Below are 12,108 nucleotides of genomic sequence, written 5' to 3'. Positions count from 1 at the left end.
AAAAATTTTAAATGTCAAGAGGAAGTGACTGTGCGAATTTCAGATTCCTACATTAATCACAGCAACTGCGGTGAGCGTTCAAAGCTGCCATTGTATCTCAATTGATCCTCTCCCTCTGGCCCTCAGAGTTCCGTCGTCATGGAAACTCACTGACACACCTGCAGCGGCCAGTCTACCGAAGTGCAGAGACTTTGCACTGCATGAAAAGTGTGATTTCCGTCACTATGCGGCACTGTAGATTGTCGTGGAAGTTCAGGTTAACGGCTGTTCACGGTAATTTGCAGTCAACACCGAAAACTGCCATGAATTGTCAGAAATTGACGTGGCAGTTGTCCCCCCATGACCCCCCCTCCTCCTAATTCTAGGGGAGGCTTTAACATGTAAATGAAAATGCTGTGAGCTATACAAACGCAAATTAGTGTTGCAGGGGGAGGTTTTGCCTTTAGCAAGACAGAGCCACATTTCACAGACTTGATGCACAGAAGAAGTGATGTGATGGCATTGTCAGAAATCTTGAAAGTTGATTGCCATGACAAAAGCATCATGGCCAGAGGTTTCATCAACAAGTCTCCTGGTTTTTCACTTGTGGACTGATCGCTTCGTAAAGTGTGTTATTTAGTTAGAAGTTATAAATTTACCGAAGGCTGTGGCTGGAAATAATTGGGGTGCAGATAGACAATCATTATTAAACATATATAAGGCTCTCATGAGATCAATAATACATTATGGCAGTTTTATTTATGGAGCAGCAGCTAAAACAACATTACAAAGAATAGATAGATTACTAAAAGAGCGTTGATAGGTGTTTTCACTGCTCCTGTGCATATACGTAAAGCCCTACTTTGTAGAGACTGGAGAAACTCCACTGGAATTCAGAAGAATGAAATTAGGTTTAGTATATTGGATGAAAATTAAAAGTAGTATGGATGAAAATGTAACTTCAACAATTTTACAAACTTGTTGGGAATAAAAGGACATGCCAAGAATGGTGTCTTAAAGGATTATTGGGAAATAAAGGTAATATAAAGGATATTTATAGATTAAGGAAAGCATTATTTATTTATTATTTATTATCTTCAGAGTACAAAATTAACAAATAGAATTTAATAGATGTAAAACAGTGTTGCTACACACTCATTAACAGTAGGTGGCGGTATGCACCTTAAAGTTGCTTGCGATCCGCCATGATAGAAGAGAAGAAGAAGACAAAGACGACGAAGAAGAAGAAGAAGAAAAAAAAAAAAAAACGTGCTGAGCGCTCCGCTACTGTGTTCATGTCCTCTTCTGAGCCTGAAGATGAAATAAAACCACAACTGCTGGTAAGTGATCAATGGCTGGACGACGTCTCGCCTTCAACTCGCCTTCAACTTGCAAGAACAAGCTTTATTAAAGTGTATTTTTTGTGATTCACAGTAAGCAGGACGCGGTCTTCACAACTCGGAGACAAATTGCAGGCGTTATGAACCGGAGCAAGGGTAAGATTTAAAGAATATGCTTTCATTCTGCGGTAAAAGGAAATAGATACCGATCATAACTGTACATTTTGTTTTCACAGACTAAGCACGCCTCATAATGAGGCGGTGACCTCCTATTTGCTCTGAGCAATAACTGCAAGTCCAATTTACACGATGTTGATAAAGACGACATTGTGTGTAAGTGACTTTGTTTTACTGTTTTCTCCTTCCTTGTTATTGTGACTTGCGTTTGATTTTTATTCATACCACTCTCATTTAATGGTTTTCCAGCCGCTTGTAAGACGTATTATGAGATGGTACGCAGGAGCTGAAGCTGCCAAGAGTTCAGCTCGGAGTCGAGCTAGAAGAAAGAGGGTAAGACTTTATTTGGTGACTATTTTTCAGGTGCATTGATTGATATGTTGTGTCCATACGCAGTGCATCCCATCGCATAGTACTGATTCATTGTTTTTTTTTTTTCGTTTTTTTTTTACAGCTGCTGGAATCGAGGCAGAGTGTGCAGGCGGATGTGGAAGTGGAACTCTGGAAGTCCGCCACCATCGACCTCATGTCTGGCGAAGAAGATGGCGTCGTTGGCGGAGTCTCCGGATGGATTGTACCATAGACATAATATATATGTCTATGGATTGTACGGCCGCCGTCTTTTCGTAGGGTTGTGCGCAATTCTGTTCCCCCGTGAAAATCTGTTTCCCCTGTGTCGGGAACGCGCTTTGCAGCCATTTTCCCGACGCTTCTAATTGATTTCTCTGTAAAACAACTCATAATCATGTCAATGTTGTAACAGTCAGTTTATTCGGCTGCTGTTTACAAAATTGTAAAATAAAAATAAATAAACGAGGTCTTCTTACGCTGTTTTGTTTTATTTTACAATTTTGTAAACAGTTGCCGATTAAACTGAATGTTACAACCTCGACATGATTATAGGACTTCTTTTACCGAGAAATCAACTAGAAGCGCCGGGAAAAACCTGCTGCAAAGCGCGCTCCCGACACGGGGGAAACAGATTTTCACGGGGGGAACAGAATTGCGCACAACACCGGATTTCTCTGAACTCTGTGTGAAGCTGCAGTCCCGGTTAGAGGCGACGCCGAAGTACAGAGCCACGCACAGTAGGCGTCTGCACATCGGACCTGCCTCAGAAAGAACGCTGCCAGCAGTTACCTACAACCCCGAGGAGGCACACGGACAGTTCACGGGGTTGTAATTTTGGATACGCATGTGTGGGCAGATCCTCGCGTTGTATATAGTTGTTTGTTTTAATAAAGCTCTTTCTTTGCATAAACATCTTCCTAGCAAATGTTCATTTCCTGTATAAATTCATTCATGTCTGTGATGGTAGCCTAATAATAGTGTAGTAGTGTAGGATAACATGCATATACAGCATAATTATATATATATATATATATATATATATATATATATATATATATATATATATATATAGATATATATATATATATATACCAACCAATCACATTCAAGCCTGGCCTGGCCACGTGTGGTTTTGCTGCCAATCACGAGCGATTTTACTTGTTTGAAAAATAGTGGTTTCAGCCAATACTGAGTAGGTTATTCAAGCCAGACCTGGCCAGCCGCGCGGGTTCGCTGCATTCATATGCTAATTAGGGCCATTAGTACAGCTGATCGCTCTCCACATACGTCAGAGTCCGGTTCCGACAATTTGTGGCACTGAAAACGGCAACAAGCGTGGGTTGCAAATTGTCGTTAACTGCCGAAAATGAGGGAGATCTGCGGTAGTTTACGGGGACGAAAATCTCACTTTTCATGCAGTGTTGCTCACAATAAGTCCCATTGGATTATAATGGAGAACTTTGCCCTGAACAACGCTTCATATCTCCTGATCCCTAAATGGTAGAGACGTAATTTTTTTCTGCGTTTAGTTCGTAACGGATAGGGGAAGAAGAAAAGCTATCGGTTTTTGCTGGAAAAAGTTTAATAAAGGCGTAAAAAAACTATGATCTATAGGGTTTTTTTAAGGAATTTGCAAAATCCTCTAAAAACAGTCCCGAACAAATCGCTCTAGCTGAAAAAGTATAAGAGATATCAAAACAATTATTTCACTGTGAGTATCAGCAGGCTTTTGAGGACTATGTTGCTCATTTTTATGTTTGTACAAAATCGGTGTAGGCACAGCGACGATGTAAAAAAGTGGATCATGTGGAACAATGCAGCTCTAAAGCATTTTCAGGATTTTGCACATTCGCTACTCTCCCGAACAAATTGTTCCTGCGGAAAAACCGTAACAGTTATCCACAAAATTCCTTTTTTGTGAGTGCCAGAAGGGTTGGGACATTCATATGTGAAAGTCTCATACCTGTACATCAAACGGTTTAGGAGTAGCGACGATGTGAAAACGTGTGATGTTTTGGATTTTCAGACGTCATTTTTCAAAACCGCTCCATAGGAAATGAATGGGGGAGGTTTGGGATTTGTGTCGCTCTGAGGTGATTTGCGAAAAATCTATAAATGCTACACCAATGAGGGTTACATTTCCTGATTCCAGACAAAAATTCCTACGTTTTGATGTATAACTTATGTGGATAGGTTGAAAATTGAGTGAGTGAGAAGAAGTTGTTCGGAGAAGAAGAATTTGTTGAATTTCTAGAGTGCGCACTCTATAAACTGCCTCCTTGACGACCATAGCAACGCATGTTATTTGCTGAATTTCTTGAAAAGCCAAAATTATTTTAAGGAGGTACTATATGAAAATGGTGAAAGATATGAAAAAGCTGAAATAGACCATAATAGCTGAAAGATATCACTACATTTTGAAAGTTGAATGGCGTTTCTAGCTGAAAGTAGGCTGAAGCAGTAAGCTGTCAAAAAGCAGCTGAAATGAGCGGAATTTTAGTGAATTACATTCATTTCCTATGGGAGAAAAAAAGCTGAAAATTTGCAGAAAAAGCTGAATTTTTTAAAAAGTTGAAGAGTTAAAAGTACAAAAAGACATAGCCATCCATTCCAGAAGAAGCTGAATAGTTTAAAAGTTGAATGGTTGAAATCGGAGAAAAATTGTAGGAGGAGAAGCGAATCAAACTTTAAACAGTAAGAACGCATTGGAAGAATATCCATAAGAATAAAGAACTAGAAAAATTTGCATTTCCTGCGAAAATGCACTGTGAATGCAGATAGCTGAATGATTGAGCAAAAGATGCAGAAGATCTTTGAAGAAGGGAAAAAATAGCTGAAAAGCAATGAAGAAGTTGAAAAAATTGAAGAAGTTGAAAAAGTTGAAGAATTTGAAAGAGTTGAAGAATTTGAACATGAAAGAACAATAGCTGAATGATTAGAAGAAGAAAAAGCTGAGGGAAAGGCACCAAACATTTCCTAACTCATTCTAAACACTGAATCGTTTAACAAAGCATAAGTAGAATTTCAAACTTGAATATACTGTAGCCATATGTGGGCCTGCATTTCTAGGGAGTATTAGGGGTTTCGCCCCATTGAAAAGCATTGGATGTTTGATACCTCCTAACTTGGAGATGCTTTACGTGACGAGGCCCAAACTTATTGTGGAGCATTCTGTATAAAGGAGGTACAGACTCTGTAAAGCAGAAGTTTGTCCGAGCTTCCTAGAGCTACTTCCAATTAGCAACATGCTAACCATTAGCCCACTAACATGGTTGTGCTCAGGATCACCGGGTGATTGTACTCTGTCAGTTTGGTCCAAATCCTGTACTGGGAAGTGCCTCAAATAGGGGTGCCAATACCTAATGTCGCCAAACGTCACCAAAGTTCATGGGTCCGATTGGCCTCCTTTAGCAACTCAGCCTCACCACATCTGGGCCCAGAACTCAACATTTGAGCAAAATGGTCAGTAGCGCCATTTCCCACAGGTGGGTGGTGCTGTATTGGCCAATTGGGTTGTGTCTGGGCATCATGCCAGGTCCTGTTGGAAGCAAAGGCCCAATAGGAAAGCATGTGAAATCCAAAATTGGACAGAAAAGTGACACATAGCTGAAAGTCACTTGAAAATTTTAAAATGTCAAGAGGAGTGACTGTGCGAATTTCAGATTCCTACATTAATCACAGCAACTGCGGTGAGCGTCGAAAGTTGCCATTCTATCTCAATTGATCCTCTCCCTCTGTAACCTGACGCCGCCAGATAGATTTGCCTTCGCATTTCCATCTGGAAACCTTCCGTTGAAGTAATTTTGGGAAGGGGCGAAAATACTTGGGGTAGCTTGATTGGCCTATGTTGGTGATAGACAGCCAAATAAACCAATCAGATCAACGAAGCATTTGACGTGCTCGTCAACATGCTTTGTCGTCGCTCTGTTGACGAAAACACAACCACAAGCCAAGCTACTCTTGCTGCTGCAGGTAAAAGGCTTGTTAGCTCAGCAAAGAAATACTCTGTAAATGCCGATAAAACTTGCTCGAATGCCACGCTAACGCTAGTTTTCATCGGCTGAAGCCGCCCATGTTCTTTAGACTGAACTGTCGATCTTCTCGTTGCGTCACACTCAACCCGCCTCAAAGCCAACGCTGATTGGACGTTCGTTGGTGAACGCTCCAAATTTTCTTTAACGGAGAGTAAGCCAGACTGATCTGCGAGTGAAACCTTGAAAGCTCGCGAGAATCAGGATGGTCTCACGAGGCTACTCCCTCTGGCCCTCAGAGTTCCGTCGTCATGAAACTCACTCACACACCTGCAGGCGGCCAGTCTAAACCGAAGTGCAGAGACTTTGCTCACATAAGTCCCATTGATTATAATGAGAACTTTGCCCCGAACAACGCTTCATATATCCTGATCCCTAAATGGTAGAGACGGTAATTTTTCTCTGCGTATAGTTCGTAACGGATAGGGGAAGAAGAAAAGCTATCGTTTTTTGCTGGAAAAAGTTTAATAAAGGCGTAAAAAATTATGATCTAAAGGGGTTTTTTAAGGAATTCCAAAATCCTCTAAAAAACAGTCCCGAACAATCGCTCTAGCTGAAAAGTATAAGAGATATCAAAACAATTATTTCACTGTGAGTATCAGCAGGCTTTTGATGACCATGTTGCTCATTTTTATGTTTGTACAAAAATCGGTGTAGGCACAGCAACGATGTAAAAAAGTGGATCATTTGGGGTGATGGATGTCCAAAGCGTCTTCAGGATTTTGCAAATTCGCTACTCCCAAACAAATTGTTCCTGCGGAAAAACCGTAACAGTTATCCACAAAATTCCTTTTTTGTGAGTGCCAGAAAGGGTTGGGACATTCATATGTGAAAGTGTCATGCCTGTATATCAACGGTTTAGGAGTAGCGACGGTGCGAAAACATGTGATGTTTTGGATTTTCAGAACGTCATTTTTCAAAACCACTCCATAGAAATGAATGGGGGAGGTTTCGGGTTTGTGTCGCTCTGAGGTGATTTGCGAAAAATCTATAAATGCTACACCAATGACGGTTACATTTCCTGAATCCAGACAAAAATTCATACGTTTTGATGTATAATTCATGTGGATTAGGTTAAAAAATTGAGCGAGTGAGAAGAAGTTGTTCGGAGAAGAAGAATTTGTTGAATTCTAGAGTGCGCACTCTATAACTGCCTCCTTGACGACCATAGCAACGCATGTTATTTGCTGGATTTCTTGAAAAGCCAAAAGTATTTTAAGGAGGTACTATATGAAAATGGTAAAAGATATGAAAAGCTGAAATAGACCATAATAGCTGAAAGATATCACTACATTTTAAAAGTTGAATGGCGTTTCTAGCTGAAAGTAGGCTGAAGCAGTAAGCTGTCAAAAAGCAGCTGAAATGAGCGGAATTTTAGTGAATTACATTCATTTCCTATGGGAGAAAAAAAAGCAGGAAATTTGCAGAAAAAGCTGAATATTTTAAAAAGTTTGAAAAGTTAAAAGTACAAAAAGATATAGCCATCGATTCTAGAAGAAGCTGAATAGTTTAAAAGTTGAATGGTTGAAATCGGACAAAAACTGTAGGAGGAGAAGCGAATCAAACTTTAAACAGTAAAAACGCGAAAGAGGATCTCAATTAACTGTGAATGCCTACTGCATTCACAGTAATAAAGAGAAAACAGGATCTCAAGAACTGTGAATGCCTACTGCATTCACAGTAATAAAGAATAAGAGAAACAGGATCTCAAGAACTGTGAATGCCTACTGCATTCACAGTAATAAAGAGAAACAGGATCTCAAGAACTGTGAATGCCTACTGCATTCACAGTAATAAAGAGAAACAGGATCTCAAGAACTGTGAATGCCTACTGCATTCACAGTAATAATAATAATAAAGAATAAAGAGAAACAGGATCTCAAGAACTGTGAATGCCTACTGCATTCACAGTAATTAAAATACTTTTCAGCTGAAGTACGGACTCTACCTCTGGGAGGAGGTGGGCAGAATGATTTTCACCTGGAGAACGGTGACTGGGCTGAGCGGTTTGCAGCTTGTCAATTAAAGTCATCTTGTCCTGGTTTGCACAAGAGGCTGTCCACTAGTGTAGTGGGTGAAAGTGGCAGGGATGCTTAAGTCCTTTACTGTTGTTGGAGACGTTCGCCGCTTTGATAAGTGGGGACCCCGACCATTATACCAAAAAGCGACCATCAGATGTGAGGCCTTTCATTTTTGTTGGCCGATCGTGCTAAGGACAAGTAGAAATAATAATAAAAAAAAAAAAAAATAGAAAAAAGGGGAAAGGTCTGGATGCAGAGTAGTCCGTATAATGGGTTTAAGGCAGAGTTCCCAGGGTCAAGCCTTGCCCCAGGGTGAAAAGTTCGATTTCATGCTGGAAAAGTAGGGGCCCGGAAGCATGACATGCATAAATGATTTGAAATGAATCAATTAAACATGCAGATTTCCCAATTAGGGGTTAATTTTTTTTATATTTGCAGTACTGCTACTAAATAATATAAATAAAATTTAGAATTAAGAAAAAGAAAAGCGAAATTGAATAAAATGAATAAAAACAGGAAACGGGAAACGGAACTAAAAGGACGTTGCACCGGGAAGCGTTTACAGGGGGACTGTCAAGAGACACTTCCGTTATGGATAAAAGTGTTCTGAACTGCTAATAGCGACGTATAAGTTTCTAAAATGGATAAGCGTCCAAGTGTCTGCGAGGCAAAGAGTTTTATCCTTGTGGGACTGAAGCGTAAAGCAGTGTGTGGACAAAACATTCGGGGGTCGTAACCAGCGCACGCTCTCCACTTTTTAAACTAAGCGGGAACACGTTGAAAATACATCATTCGGCGTTGCCATAGACGTTTAAAAAATTATGAAAAACACAGATCTGTGTAAGATAGTGAAAAAAACAGGCCTGCATGTGTTTGTCTGTCTGAATGTCATCGTTTGTATGTAACTGTATGTATGTATGTATCGTATGTAACTAAACATTCATTTGTGTGAATTATTTCGGTTAAAATTAATGTTCTTGGTTTCAAAATGTTCATTCGTTTTGGGAGAACTGCAGCTCCGTAATTCAAATGACATTTTTAAGCATGGACTATGTTAACAAAAAGGTAAAGGAAAATAGAGACTTTAATAACAAAGTTTGTTTTTCCCACATTAAATATCCGAACCAAATTAAATAGATACACAGAGAGATTAACATGGCTTGAACGGAAATATTTCAGCTTTGTTAAAATTGAAACTGGTAATAAGCTTTTCATAAAGCTTGTTGAGTTTACTGTTTTACAAATTTAGGCAGAGATCCTATGATTTGTTTTTTTAGCCCTAACGTAATTTAAAATTACTGATATCTCATTGCTTATAATAATAATGATTCATCACAAACCAGTCCATGTGAAAGAAGTTAAGAAATACATGATCTTTGATATAAATAGATGGAAAAAACTGTGCTTTGGCTTTGAACAAACCTGTATGGAACTAGATATGGTTGCTTTTCTAAGGGTTTCTATTCATTTATTTTATTTCTTTTTACTTGAAATTTGAATGCAACTAATGAGAAATTTTGAAAGGCGTCAGAATATCAGAAGGCCACATTGAACCTCAGAGGGAAAGTATAACCTGAGAAGGACAAAAGATATGATAAACAAATCTGACCATGATGTAAACATCCAAATGTTTATGGCGAGGCTGGGGTCTGTGTGTTCTGGCCTGGGAGCATGAAAACTATGTCAGAGGGGAAAAAATAAAATAAAAACAGCTTCTGATAGGTTAAATTCTAATTCTAATCTGGGTTGTTTTGGGTAGTCTTCTCAATGTGCTGAATTATGGGGAAAAACTCTTATCATTTATAGAAAAACACTAGAAGTTCAAAAAAACTAAAAGGGAAAATCATTGCTTTAAAGTTTCACTACCTTGACCAATTCAGATTTGGAAAGGTATATATAAATAAAAGTGTTACTAACAGCAAATACACATGGTCAAAGGATCAGAAAGAAATCAAAAGTTGTAATAGTTAATAATGTATGACATATTAGAACAGACAATTTTATGTCTTTTGTTTTATTTTTTATTTTATTTTTTTTTTAGAAATGTTTTTGAACAGAGTTTCAAAGGAAAGGTGAAGAATAGATACCTTCCCAGGATCAGCAAGAAAAAACATCACATTAAAGTGAAACTAAGGGGACCAGGTTTTTTAACTGCATACTATTTCTTGATTTATTGTTTTCAGATTAAAGGAGACGCCACCTTTCTGCCACAGAAGACTCTGAGAGGACAGTACTAGCAGTGTGGTAAGGAGTCATAATCAGATTTGGACACTAAATTATGCTTAGTTTTAACCAAGTTATGCCAGGAGATCTTCCAGCAGGGAAAGGTGGTGTCTTAAAGATTGTTTGTTGCTTTCTGCTATACAGTTCTATCTTTCTGCTTCTTTTTCTTTGCAAAGAAACCTGGTCAATATGATAGGAATGTGCTAACAGCGAGATTCTAGACTCTTTTTAGGCCTTCTCAGATGTGAAAGAATACAGAAATAGTGCCGAAGTGATGTGGGGGCTGATCTTTGGGACAAGGAGAAAAGGTGATGTCATTGACTTCAGCCTTGATCCAGTTTTTGAGTTTTATTTTGTCAGAGACAAACTTTTATTTATTTTCTATCCTTTTATTTATCTTTTATGTTTGTCATGTTAGAGGGAACATTATAGTTAAAATGTTTTTTGTGACTGCTTTGCTGTATTTTCTTTTCACCTATGGAGCAGTTCTTTGGCAAAAAATGCTGGCAGAATTCATTCTGTTTGCAGGCGTGAGGACTGGAGGATGGGCTTGAGGGAAGGAAAAGTTGTGCTGCTGAACTCAGACATTGGACTGAAAATGGACAATGGCAAGGACTATGGCTGAGGCAGGCATCGGACAACTTCGACAAAAAAGCACAGATGAGTTCTGCAGACACGACTTCATGCATTTCACTTCAGATTTTTTCGTACACAATTAAAACAAAACACACATTATAAACAACATTAGGATTATGTAAAAGTGAAACTTTTAAGAAGTAACTTGATGGAATCATAGAGCAACTTAATAAATTAAGTGGGTATTATATCAACAGTTTGAATAAATAAATGAATAATTAGTTTCACTATATAAGCAGAATAATCTAAACTTTAAATAGCATTTCATTTAATGAAAATCTTAGAGAAGCTGACATCGGCCACTCTGCAGGCATCAGTAAAACGCAAGGAAAATATTACTGGCTAAAATGGATAAGGTTGCAATAAATTAGCATAATACACATCCTACTAACTGTCAGGGTTCTCTGTGTTTGCCTGCTCTAACTCTGCTCCTCCTCAGGTGTGTCTAGTTGGCTGTGTGGGCATGGTCCACACCTGCAGCTCGTTGGAGGCAGCTTCCTCTGGCTTCTTAAGCAGAGCACTGACAGATAGAAGATGCCAGAGCCTTAAACCAGTTGTGGTACGACGTGCCTCTGACCAAGCCCTGGAAATCTGCGCATGAGTTTTTCTACACTCAGCCTTGACAACTTTGAGTCTCCTGTTTTTGTCTTAGTTTTTTGGTGCTGGTAAGCACGTCACCACTGCCTTGACGTCTCCGTCCGAAGAATCACCTCCAGAATCACTAGACTCAGGTTTGCTCTTTTGCTCCCCTCTGCTTGCTCCCTGGAAGTTACCCAGCTGGTTTGAGGTCTCCCTCCGATTCTGTGGTCCCGCTTCAAGTCTGGTTAATCCATCTGTCACTCGACCCAGCGGAGGCTTGCTCCGATCCTTGTCAGCCGCTGCTGCTGCCCTCCAGCCACCAGCCACCTACTCCATCTAGAGCAGGCTCACAGGGTTCCCCCGGCACTCACTCCTCCCCGTTTTCGGACCGCCCGGCTAATGGTAAGCAGAGCACGTTCTGACTATTACTGGATTCTAGCCGTCGATCTAACAACTCCGTTCTCTTGTAGTCTCCTCCGCTTCGACGTTCAGACCACTGCTGCAGTCATTTCATCCTTGTTATTTGCACATTTCCTAATAAACTGTTTAAAGCTATCTGCTGGCGCTGTTCGTATCTGCATGTGGGCAAAACATCTGAAAACCATGACACTACATGGGTTAATTTGGGATTACAGCATCAGTGTCAAATGGTTTACACTATTTATGGAGATTTAATATCTCTCGGACTAGAAAAAAATGACTCAATAGTCTTTTAATCAGTTGTTAAAACATCCTCCGGGGGGGGGGACACATACACTGAGTTTAGCTAAC

General features: G+C 39.6%; 1 long non-coding RNA gene across 1 annotated transcript; it reads left to right on the top strand.

Moving 5' to 3' along the window:
• Positions 1 to 1,438: 1,438 nt before the first annotated feature.
• Positions 1,439 to 2,163, top strand: LOC118558977. The gene is made up of 4 exons (XR_004928576.1): positions 1,439 to 1,475; positions 1,556 to 1,652; positions 1,746 to 1,829; positions 1,951 to 2,163. It is a non-coding gene; the product is annotated as an uncharacterized LOC118558977 (long non-coding RNA).
• The last annotated feature ends 9,945 nt before the right edge of the window (positions 2,164 to 12,108 follow it).

Source organism: Fundulus heteroclitus, unplaced genomic scaffold, assembly GCF_011125445.2.
Source record: "Fundulus heteroclitus isolate FHET01 unplaced genomic scaffold, MU-UCD_Fhet_4.1 scaffold_190, whole genome shotgun sequence".
Lineage (NCBI taxonomy): Eukaryota > Metazoa > Chordata > Actinopteri > Cyprinodontiformes > Fundulidae > Fundulus > Fundulus heteroclitus.
Note: the sequence above shows the minus strand (reverse complement) of the source record. Positions and strands in the feature narration are given on the sequence as shown.